Source organism: Pelobates fuscus, chromosome 3 (assembly GCF_036172605.1).
Source record: "Pelobates fuscus isolate aPelFus1 chromosome 3, aPelFus1.pri, whole genome shotgun sequence".
In the NCBI taxonomy this organism is placed as follows: Eukaryota; Metazoa; Chordata; class Amphibia; order Anura; family Pelobatidae; genus Pelobates; species Pelobates fuscus.
In genome coordinates this window covers 392,884,616-392,894,830 of record NC_086319.1, presented here as the reverse complement: position 1 = coordinate 392,894,830, position 10,215 = coordinate 392,884,616, and the positions used below count along the sequence as shown (strand labels likewise).

Genomic DNA, 10,215 nt, shown 5'->3' with positions numbered 1-10,215 from the left:
AATGGCCAAAATCAGATTAGCAGCTGAATAATTCTTGGAATCTTTGCTGGATATTAAAAAGATGGTTGCCAACGGGATGGCTTTTTCACTTGCTTCACGTAGAGCCTTATAGTTGTAATCCGGGGGCACAGATTATGCTTCCAAAGCATGTCTCTGTGCTATATGTCTCCTGGAAGAAGTCTTCTTTGGAAAACCCTTTGAGAAAGTTGATGGGAAAAAGGCCTTGCTTTCACAAGAAAAAAAAAAAGAAGGTTTAATCAAACATTCTAGGGGATCAAAAAAACTGAGAATGACCCTGTGAAGTAAATAAGATAGACACATATAGTATCTCCTTTTTAAACTGCCAGAGAAGCAAATACAAATTTTAGGTTGATGAATTTTCAGTCAACATATATTTAATATATAGTGGTTGTTCTTGTGTGATTTATGTGCCATAATGCAAGAGATGTAGATTCGGTGCAATAATGATGAGGGACATAAGATAGTTTTCCAATTCTAGAGCTAAAATAGGCACTGCTGAGATTCGAACTCAGGATCTCCTGTTTACTAGACAGGCGCTTTAACCAACTAAACCACAGCACCACAACATACTGGCTCATGCCTTGTTTTACGTTTTCCAAATGGTGGCAGATTGGACCTTTCTCTATCCAAGAGATACATCATTGGAGGATTAATTGACATCAATCCGAGGGGCGTGGCCTGGAGCGCAACCGGAGCAGACGCATGTTTGAGTAGCTCCGTGCTACAGTGGCCGAAACTCAGCGTTACGAACACCCGGCACCGTGAAAACTACCTGCAACGATGTCCCAACAGAAGGGCAGGCGTCAGGGAGAAAGAGGAGAGAAGAATAATTTCTTCAATGTAAGAAACACTCACACTAAGCAAATGGGCGCGCAGGACGGAGCGCAAGATGGCGCAGAGGAAGAAACAGGAAGCACACATGACTGCCCGCCGGCAGAGCAACCAGTGACCCAGGGGATACTGCAGCGCCTGCTAGATGATATGCACGATAAGTTGCAGTGTACCATACAGACATCCCTGAAAGAAATCAGGTCGGAAGTCCAAGACCTGGGTAATAGGACGTCGACACTAGAAGACAAAATGGCGGACCAGGCGGAGGCCTATAATGCCCTGCACACAGAAATTGAAGAAATGCGAGATAGCATGATGGCCTTTGAAAATAAAATGGCCGATATAGAGGACAGATCACGCCGCAATAACCTCCGACTAAGGGGCATCCTGGAAGAGGTAGGACCAGCCGATCTCCATGCCTATCTACAAGGCCTCTTTAAACTCTTAGCACCAGACATGCCCCAAGACATGCTTTTGCTGGACCGCTACCACAGGGTCCCTAAGCCCAGCTTCTTGAGGACAGAGGCGCCGAGAGATGTGTTGGTGCGACTCCATTTCTTCCATGTCAAGGAGGTCATTATGAAATCCAGCAGACAACGCCCAACACTCCCAGTGCCATACCAAGGAATTGCAATCTACGCAGACATCTCAGCAGCAACCCTGAGAAAAAGGAAGACCTTTGCCCCCATAACAGAGATACTCCGACAGCACAAGAAACCGTACCGGTGGGGCTTTCCAGTCAAGCTCCTGGTAGCTCACGACGGCAAGATCACAGCCATGGGAACGCCAGAAGCGGGCCTAAAGGCACTACAAATATGGGGCCTGAACATCCCGCAGCCCACAGAACAGACACCACAACGAAGCGAGCCGCCGCCGTCGTGGCGCAAAGTGACCAGGAACAAATAGTGGCGCCCAACGAGAGTGGCAAGTAATATGCAAGGACAATGGGACTTTGTGTTACATAGTTTTATCTTACCTTATTGCATTTCACCCTAGTTCCTGCTATAAAAATATAAAAGGATGTTTAGGACGTTGGGAAAATAGACAAGGGGATGATAAGCTAAGGGTAATGAGTTCAAGTCGCAAAGGAGAGCACCCTAGGGTTTAAGGGTAAGCAGCGTAGCCGCATCCCTCCCCTAGTATACTGCCACCAACATCACCGTTAAGGGTAATAGAGAACAACTAGTAGCGAGCAGGCCACACACAAGCTCCTCGCAGGCTTGGAAGCGTATCGCTTCCTCCCCCAGGGCACCTCAGGCAGGAGCCAAGCCAAATACATGGTACCTTGTTTAGTTTTGTTAAGTTATCTAGTTATATTGATAAGGTTTCACCCCAACGTTTGTCACAGGGTACAATTACACGGCACTAATCCTCAACCCACCGTCTCACTCAGAGGTAACAAGGAGGGACCACCCGGTTCGAACCGGCTGGGTAGGGTGGCTCTCCCTCACATCAGATATCTAACACAAAAGAAAAAGCAGAAAACTGACAAAAAACCCCCATGAAAATATACTCTCACAACACCAGAGGTCTTAACAGCCCCTCCAAATGCAGCCTATTGTATCATGACCTGAGGCACAACAAACCAGATATAGTTTGCCTACAAGAAACGCACTTTAAAACAGATGCACACTCCCCCCTATTTGTACGAGACTACCCACACCAGTTTCACGCCACGCACTCAAACAAGTCCAAAGGAGCTTCCATTCTCATAAATAAAGACGTGTCCTTTGAACTCCACCAGGTGGAAATAGATGAAGGGGGCAGATATGTCTGTGTAGTGGGCACTTTCAATGATGTTACATATACAGTCACTTGCATTTATACCCCGAACTCAGAGCAAAGGAATTTTATACACAAAGTGCTCCACATGGTAGAAAAGATGCAGAAAGGTGTTAGCGTGATCTGTGGCGACCTCAACCATGTTATAGATCCCTCGATGGACACCACAGTGCCGCCTACTGCTCCTAGGATGAGAACACTCAAAAGACAAGGTAGAGCAATACAGAAACTACTACACTCATACCACTATTATGATACATGGAGAGCAACACATATTGGGGAGAGAGGCTATACATTCTTCTCTACGGTCCATAATTCATATTCCAGGATAGATGGAATTTTGATAGCAGGGCGATACTTAGACCAAGTACAGGAGAGTACCATCAAACAGATTACCTGGTCCGATCATGCACCGATGGTGGTTACCCTGACTGACATTTATGACTCCTCACATAGAAGCCCCTGGAGACTAAATGGTTCCCTCTTAGCCGACCAACAATTCCAGAAGTCATTAGAGCTGGGAATACAGCAATACTTTAGAGAAAACAATACAGAAGACATCTCATATAACACAATATGGCAAGCCCATAAGTCGGTGGCCCGTGGCCTACTGATACAAAGAGCTGCCTACCTTAAGAGACAATCAGAAGCCCAAAGGCGTAAATGGCAGAAAGAACTAGCAGACCTTACTATTCTAAACCAAAAGAGCCCGACACAAGATTTAAAAAAACGCATTACCCAGATTACACGAGACATCCACAAACAAGCATTAGATAGAACAGGTCAGCTCCTACACAAACTCAAAGCAACTCAATACACACAGGGCAACAGGGCTAGCAAACTAGTCACCCAACGACTCAAGACAATACAATCCAAGCAAAAGATAGCGTACCTCCAATCGGAGAGTGGGCATAAGATCACAGCACCTAAAGACATCGGCAATGTCTTTGCCAAATACTATACCTCTCTGTACAACCTAGCGGACGATACGCTCACTCCTCAACCACGGCCTTTAGCCATTAATGACTATCTGAGCAAGATCCCATTACCCACACTCACAACACAACAAAGCCAGGCCCTATCATCACCCATCACCGAAAAAGAGGTGACGGAGGTGATTCAGAAGTTACCGACAAACAAAGCCCCAGGACCTGATGGCTTTGCAAATTGCTATTACAAGATATTTAACAACACCCTTACGCCACACTTAACTAAAGCATTTAACAAAGCCACAAAAATAGGCCAACAACTACAAGAAACACTGGTGGCACACATTATAACCATCCCGAAACCAGGGAAGCCTCCCACCTGCCCCCAAAATTTCCGCCCTATCTCCTTATTAAATACGGACGCTAAATTGTATGCAAAAATATATGCCCAAAGACTCGGCGATATAATCCCAACCATCATCCACAATGACCAAGTGGGATTTGTTTCGTATCGGACCCACTCGAGATAACTAATGGCTCGAGGCAGGGGTGCCCGCTTTCTCCGCTCCTATATGTACTAGCCCTGGAGCCACTGGCAGAAGCTATAAGACAACATACCTCAATACATGGGGTAAAAGTAGGCGATAGGGAGTATAAAGCAAACTTATTTGCTGACGATATATTACTCACTCTAACACAGCCACATATATCCCTCCCTAACCTGGTGGACACCATCACTGAATACGGTCGTCATTCGTACTACAAGCTAAACATCACTAAGACACAAGCGATAGGGATAGGAATACAGACTGACACCCTCGACAGACTCAAGACAGCATTTAAATTTGACTGGAGGGCAGACCATATTACTTTCCTGGGAATAGACATCCCAACAAGCCTACACAAACTCCTGGACAAAAACTACGTAAAACTCCAGAAGGGGCTGGCAAAAACGTTAGATAGTTGGGAAGGTAAATTCCTATCCTGGGTGGGCAGAATGGCAGCAATAAAGATGATGTTATTGCCAAAACTACAATACCTATTCAGAACACTCCCCATACACCTGCCGAAATCCTACTTAAATGCTATACAAAGTCTATTCACACGCTTCGTATGGGCAAGGAAAAAACCTAGAGTAGCATCCTCCACCTTACAACGCTCGACAAAGGAGGGGGGGCTGGGATTGCCCAACATCTACACATACTACAAAGCAGCCCAACTAACTGCGGTCAAAGTGTCCACAGTACGAGGAGAGGCCCCACAATGGACACAGCTAGAGGCATACTGGGTGGGGGGACGAGATCTCTATAACCTGTTTTGGCTCCCACACAAAAACCGCCCACCACACATGGACCCCTTGCCGACCACCTCACTGACCCTGAAACTTTGGGACGAGTTAACACTTGGGGGGGAACCTGAGGGAGACCTATCGCCACAAACCCCAATATCTGCACTGGCGATGGGAATCCAAACATTTGACCACAAACCTTGGCAGGAGGGAGGATGCACCACTATCCAACACTTATGCACGAAAGGGATGATTAAATCTTTCCCTGAGATCCAAAGTCTATATAATCTACCCAACAAAGCTATTTTCCCATACCTACAAGCCAAGTCATTCCTTGGGGGGGTCAAGATACGAGACCTGACACACCAACCAACACAGAGAATAAAACAATTATGCCTGGCGCCCAAACCGGCCAAACAGATCCTATCAGCATTATATAACGAGCTCCAACAAGTGGAGTCAGGGACCACACTACAATTCCAAGAGGCATTCCAAGAGGCATGGTTACACCATACCGAAACCTACCTGGGAAAAGGCATTCAACATCCACAAGGGTAATACAAGGTGCACCGCACATCTAGAGATAGTTAGAAAACTTCAGTACAGATGGTATATGGTACCTGAAAGGCTAGCAAGGATTTACCCAAACACATCTAACGTCTGCTGGAGGTGCGGGATCCAGGGAGGTACAATGACACATATATGGTGGTCCTGTTCAAGATTGAAACCACTCTGGGAAATGGTAGAGGACATGGCGGTACAACTGTTAGGCAGAGGGTGGCCGCTAAACCTTGAACAATGTGTACTTTTTATGTTACCGGGGACCTTAGACAAGGTGGAGAGCAAACTAATCTTTCAACTGCTGATAGCAGCGGTGACGCTTGTGGCCAGGGCATGGAAGTCCACAGCGACTCCATCAAAGGAGGCCCTCATTACTCAAACCACAATAAATTGGGAATATGAGTTAATGGCTGCTAAATATCTGACACCACAAAGGCACACAACAATAGCGGGAGAGAGGTGGAAGGAATATAAGAAACTGGCCGCCAATGAATGCACTCTGTCAACCCCAAGGGCAACCTAGACAAGGTGATAATAGAAAACTCATAGAGGTATTACCGGAACAGGTCTGGGGGCACGGCAGATACTGAATCCAGCTGCGCTAATAATTCCAATCCACTGGCCATGTTAGACGGGCAAGAGAACCCAAGCGAAACCATTCACGGGTAGAAGGAGGGAGGTAGTCAGGGAATAGGTTCCCAGAGTTAAAGAAGTCACAAAACATAGCTGAGACCGCTGAGTTGAGGACAATAACTTGTGAAAAATATATGTAAATACCCTATGCTGTACCCGAATGTTCCTGCACAAGTAACCCTTTTTTCTTTCTGTACCCTGGCGAGCAGGCGCCGTGAACTAAATATGACAAACAAGAAAATAAAATCATATGTCAATTTGAAAAAAAATTGACATCAATCCATCTTTATAGCAAATACATCTCAGTTGTCAACAAACATTCAAATATTGCCCGCAGCTATGAACGTAATAAACTACATTTCCACACTGGCCGTGGCAGTATCAGTTTTGAAGATTAACTTTGTCCCAGTGGCACAAGATTGGAACTTGAATGATTGATTAATTGATAGAGGATAACTATAGCTCTAAAAGATCCCCCTCCTTTCATACTCCACTCTATTCTCCTTTCCTCACTCAATTCCCTCAGTCATGATAATTTTACCAAAGTGAACTTTCTTTTTTGACCGCTATCCATGTCTAGCATGGGTATACAAAGAATGCTAAATGCTGCCTCTGCAGGAAACATTGTACTATAGGAAACCACCTTCTCCGCCTTGAGTTGTGCAGCTAATTCACCAAACTCTGCGTTCTGTGTTTGGGTCTGGGTTTTGGTTACTTTTATGGATGGCCATTGCCTTTCTTCCCCATGCCTCCGTCTTGTCCACAGCTGCCATCACAGGTCCCAGCATATTGAGAGAGAGTATTCAGGACTTTCAAATTATATATTGAGAATGTGCAAGGAAATATTTAGAAAGGTTTTAAAAGAGAACTGTTACTTAATGGCCAAAATCAGATTAGCAGCTGAATAATTCTTGGAATCTTTGCTGGATATTAAAAAGATGGTTGCCAACGGGATGGCTTTCTCACTTGCTTCACGTAGAGCCTTATAGTGGTAATCCGGGGGCACAGGTTATGCTTCCAAAGCACGTCTCTGTGCTATATGTCTCCTGGAAGAAGTCTTCTTTGGAAAACCCTTTGAGAAAGTTGATGGGAAAAAGGCCTTGCTTTCACAAGAAAAAAAAAGAAGGTTTAATCAAACATTCTAGGGGATCAAATAAACTGAGAATGACCCTGTGAAGTAAATAAGATAGACACATATATTATCTCCTTTTTAAACTGCCAGAGAAGCAAATACAAATTTTAGGTTGATGAATTTTCAGTCAACATATATTTAATATATAGTGGTTGTTCTTGTGTGATTTATGTGCCATAACGCAAGAGATGTAGATTCGGTGCAATAATGATGAGGGACATAAGATAGTTTTCCAATTCTAGAGCTAAAATAGGCGCTGCTGAGATTCGAACTCAGGATCTCCTGTTTACTAGACAGGCACTTTGACCAACTAAGCCACAGCACCACAACATACTTGCTCACGCCTTGTTTTACATTTTCCAAGAGGTGGCAGAGGACCTTTCTCTATCCAAGAGATACATCATTGGAGGATTAATTGACATCAATCCATCTTTATAGCAAATACATCTCAGTTGTCAACAAACATTCAAATATTGCCCGCAGCTATGAACGTAATAAACTACATTTCCACACTGGCCGTGGCAGTATCAGTTTTGAAGATTAACTTTGTCCCAATGGCACATGATTGGAACTTGAATGATTGATTAATTGATAGAGGATAACTATAGCTCTAAAAGATCCCCCTCCTTTCATACTCCACTCTATTCTCCTTTCCTCACTCAATTCCCTCAGTCATGATAATTTTACCAAAGTGAACTTTCTTTTTGACCGCTATCCATGTCTAGCATGGGTATACAAAGAATGCTAAAGGCTGCCTCTGCAGGACACATTGTACTATAGGAAACCACCTTCTCCACCTTGAGTTGTGCAGCTAATTCACCAAACTCTGCGTTCTGTGTTTGGGTCTGGGTTTTGGTTACTTTTATGGATGGCCATTGCCTTTCTTCCCCATGCCTCCGTCTTGTCCACAGCTGCCATCACAGGTCCCAGCATATTGAGAGAGAGTATTCAGGACTTTCAAATTATAGATTGAGAATGTGCAAGGGAATATTTAGAAAGGTTTTAAAAGAGAACTGTTACTTAATGGCCAAAATCAGATTAGCAGCTGAATAATTCTTGGAATCTTTGCTGGATATTAAAAAGATGGTTGCCAACGGGATGGCTTTCTCACTTGCTTCACGTAGAGCCTTATAGTTGTAATCCGGGGGCACAGATTATGCTTCCAAAGCACGTCTCTGTGCTATATGTCTCCTGGAAGAAGTCTTCTTTGGAAAACCCTTTGAGAAAGTTGATGCGAAAAAGGCCTTGCTTTCACAAGAAAAAAAAGAAGGTTTAATCAAACATTCTAGGGGATCAAATAAACTGAGAATGACCCTGTGAAGTAAATAAGATAGACACATATATTATCTCCTTTTTAAACTGCCAGAGAAGCAAATACAAATTGTAGTTGAGGAATTTTCAGTCAACATATATTTAAAATATAGTGGTTGTTCTTGTGTGATTTATGTGCCATAACGCAAGAGATGTAGATTCGGTGCAATAATGATGAGGGACATAAGATAGTTTTCCAATTCTAGAGCTAAAATAGGCACTGCTGAGATTCGAACTTAGGATCTCCTGTTTACTAGACAGGCACTTTAACCAACTAAGCCACAGCAGCACAACATACTGGCTCATGCCTTGTTTTACGTTTTCCAAATGGTGGCAGATTGGACCTTTCTCTATCCAAGAGATACATCATTGGAGGATTAATTGACATCAATCCATCTTTATAGCAAATACATCTCAGTTGTCAACAAACATTCAAATATTGCCCGCAGCTATGAAGGTAATAAACTACATTTCCACACTGGCCGTGGCAGTATCAGTTTTGAAGATTAACTTTGTCCCAGTGGCACAAGATTGGAACTTGAATGATTGATTAATTGATAGAGGATAACTATAGCTCTAAAAGATCCCCCTCCTTTCATACTCCACTCTATTCTCCTTTCCTCACTCAATTCCCTCAGTCATGATAATTTTAACAAAGTGAACTTTCTTTTTTGACCGCTATCTATGTCTAGCATGGGTATACAAAGAATGCTAAATGCTGCCTCTGCAGGACACATTGTACTATAGGAAACCACCTTCTCCGCCTTGAGTTGTGCAGCTAATTCACCAAACTCTGCGTTCTGTATTTGGGTCTGGGTTTTGGTTACTTTTATGGATGGCCATTGCCTTTCTTCACCATGCCTCCGTCTTGTCCACAGCTGCCATCACAGATCCCAGCATATTGAGAGAGAGTATTCAGGACTTTCATATTATATATTGAGAATGTGCAAGGAAATATTTAGAAAGGTTTTAAAAGAGAACTGTTACTTAATGGCCAAAATCAGATTAGCAGCTGAATAATTCTTGGAATCTTTGCTGGATATTAAAAAGATGGTTGCCAACGGGATGGCTTTCTCACTTGTTTCACGTAGAGCCTTATAGTTGTAATCCAGGGGCACAGATTATGCTTCCAAAGTACGTCTCTGTGCTATATGTCTCCTGGAAGAAGTCTTCTTTGGAAAACCCTTTGAGAAAGTTGGTGGGAAAAAGGCCTTGCTTTCGCAAGAAAAAAAAAGAAGGTTTAATCAAACATTCTAGGGTATCAAATAAACTGAGAATGACCCTGTGAAGTAAATAAGACAGACACATATATTATATTCTTTTTAAACTGCCAGAGAAGCAAATACAAATTTTAGGTTGATGAATTTTCAGTCAACATATATTTAATATATAGTGGTTGTTCTTGTGTGATTTATGTGCCATAACGCAAGAGATGTAGATTCGGTGCAATAATGATGAGGGACATAAGATAGGTTTCCAATTCTAGAGCTGAAATAGGCACTGCTGAGATTTGAACTCAGGATCTCCTGTTTATTAGACAGGCACTTTAACCAACTAATCCACAGCAGCACAACATACTTGCTCATGCCTTGTTTTACGTTTTCCAAATGGTGGCAGATTGGACCTTTCTCTATTCAAGAGATACATCATTGGAGGATTAATTGACATCAATCCATCTTTATAGCAAATACATCTCAGTTGTCAACAAACATTCAAATATTGTCCGC

At 43.3% G+C, this 10,215-nt stretch overlaps 2 non-coding genes across 2 annotated transcripts; both read right to left on the bottom strand.

Annotated features, from left to right (window-relative positions):
* Window positions 1-508: 508 nt before the first annotated feature.
* TRNAT-AGU (transfer RNA threonine (anticodon AGU)) lies at window positions 509-582 on the bottom strand. Its single transcript has one exon. It is a non-coding gene; the product is annotated as a tRNA-Thr (tRNA).
* A 6,846-nt stretch (window positions 583-7,428) lies between these two features.
* Window positions 7,429-7,502, bottom strand: TRNAT-AGU (transfer RNA threonine (anticodon AGU)). The gene has a single exon. It is a non-coding gene; the product is annotated as a tRNA-Thr (tRNA).
* Between the last annotated feature and the right edge of the window lie 2,713 nt (window positions 7,503-10,215).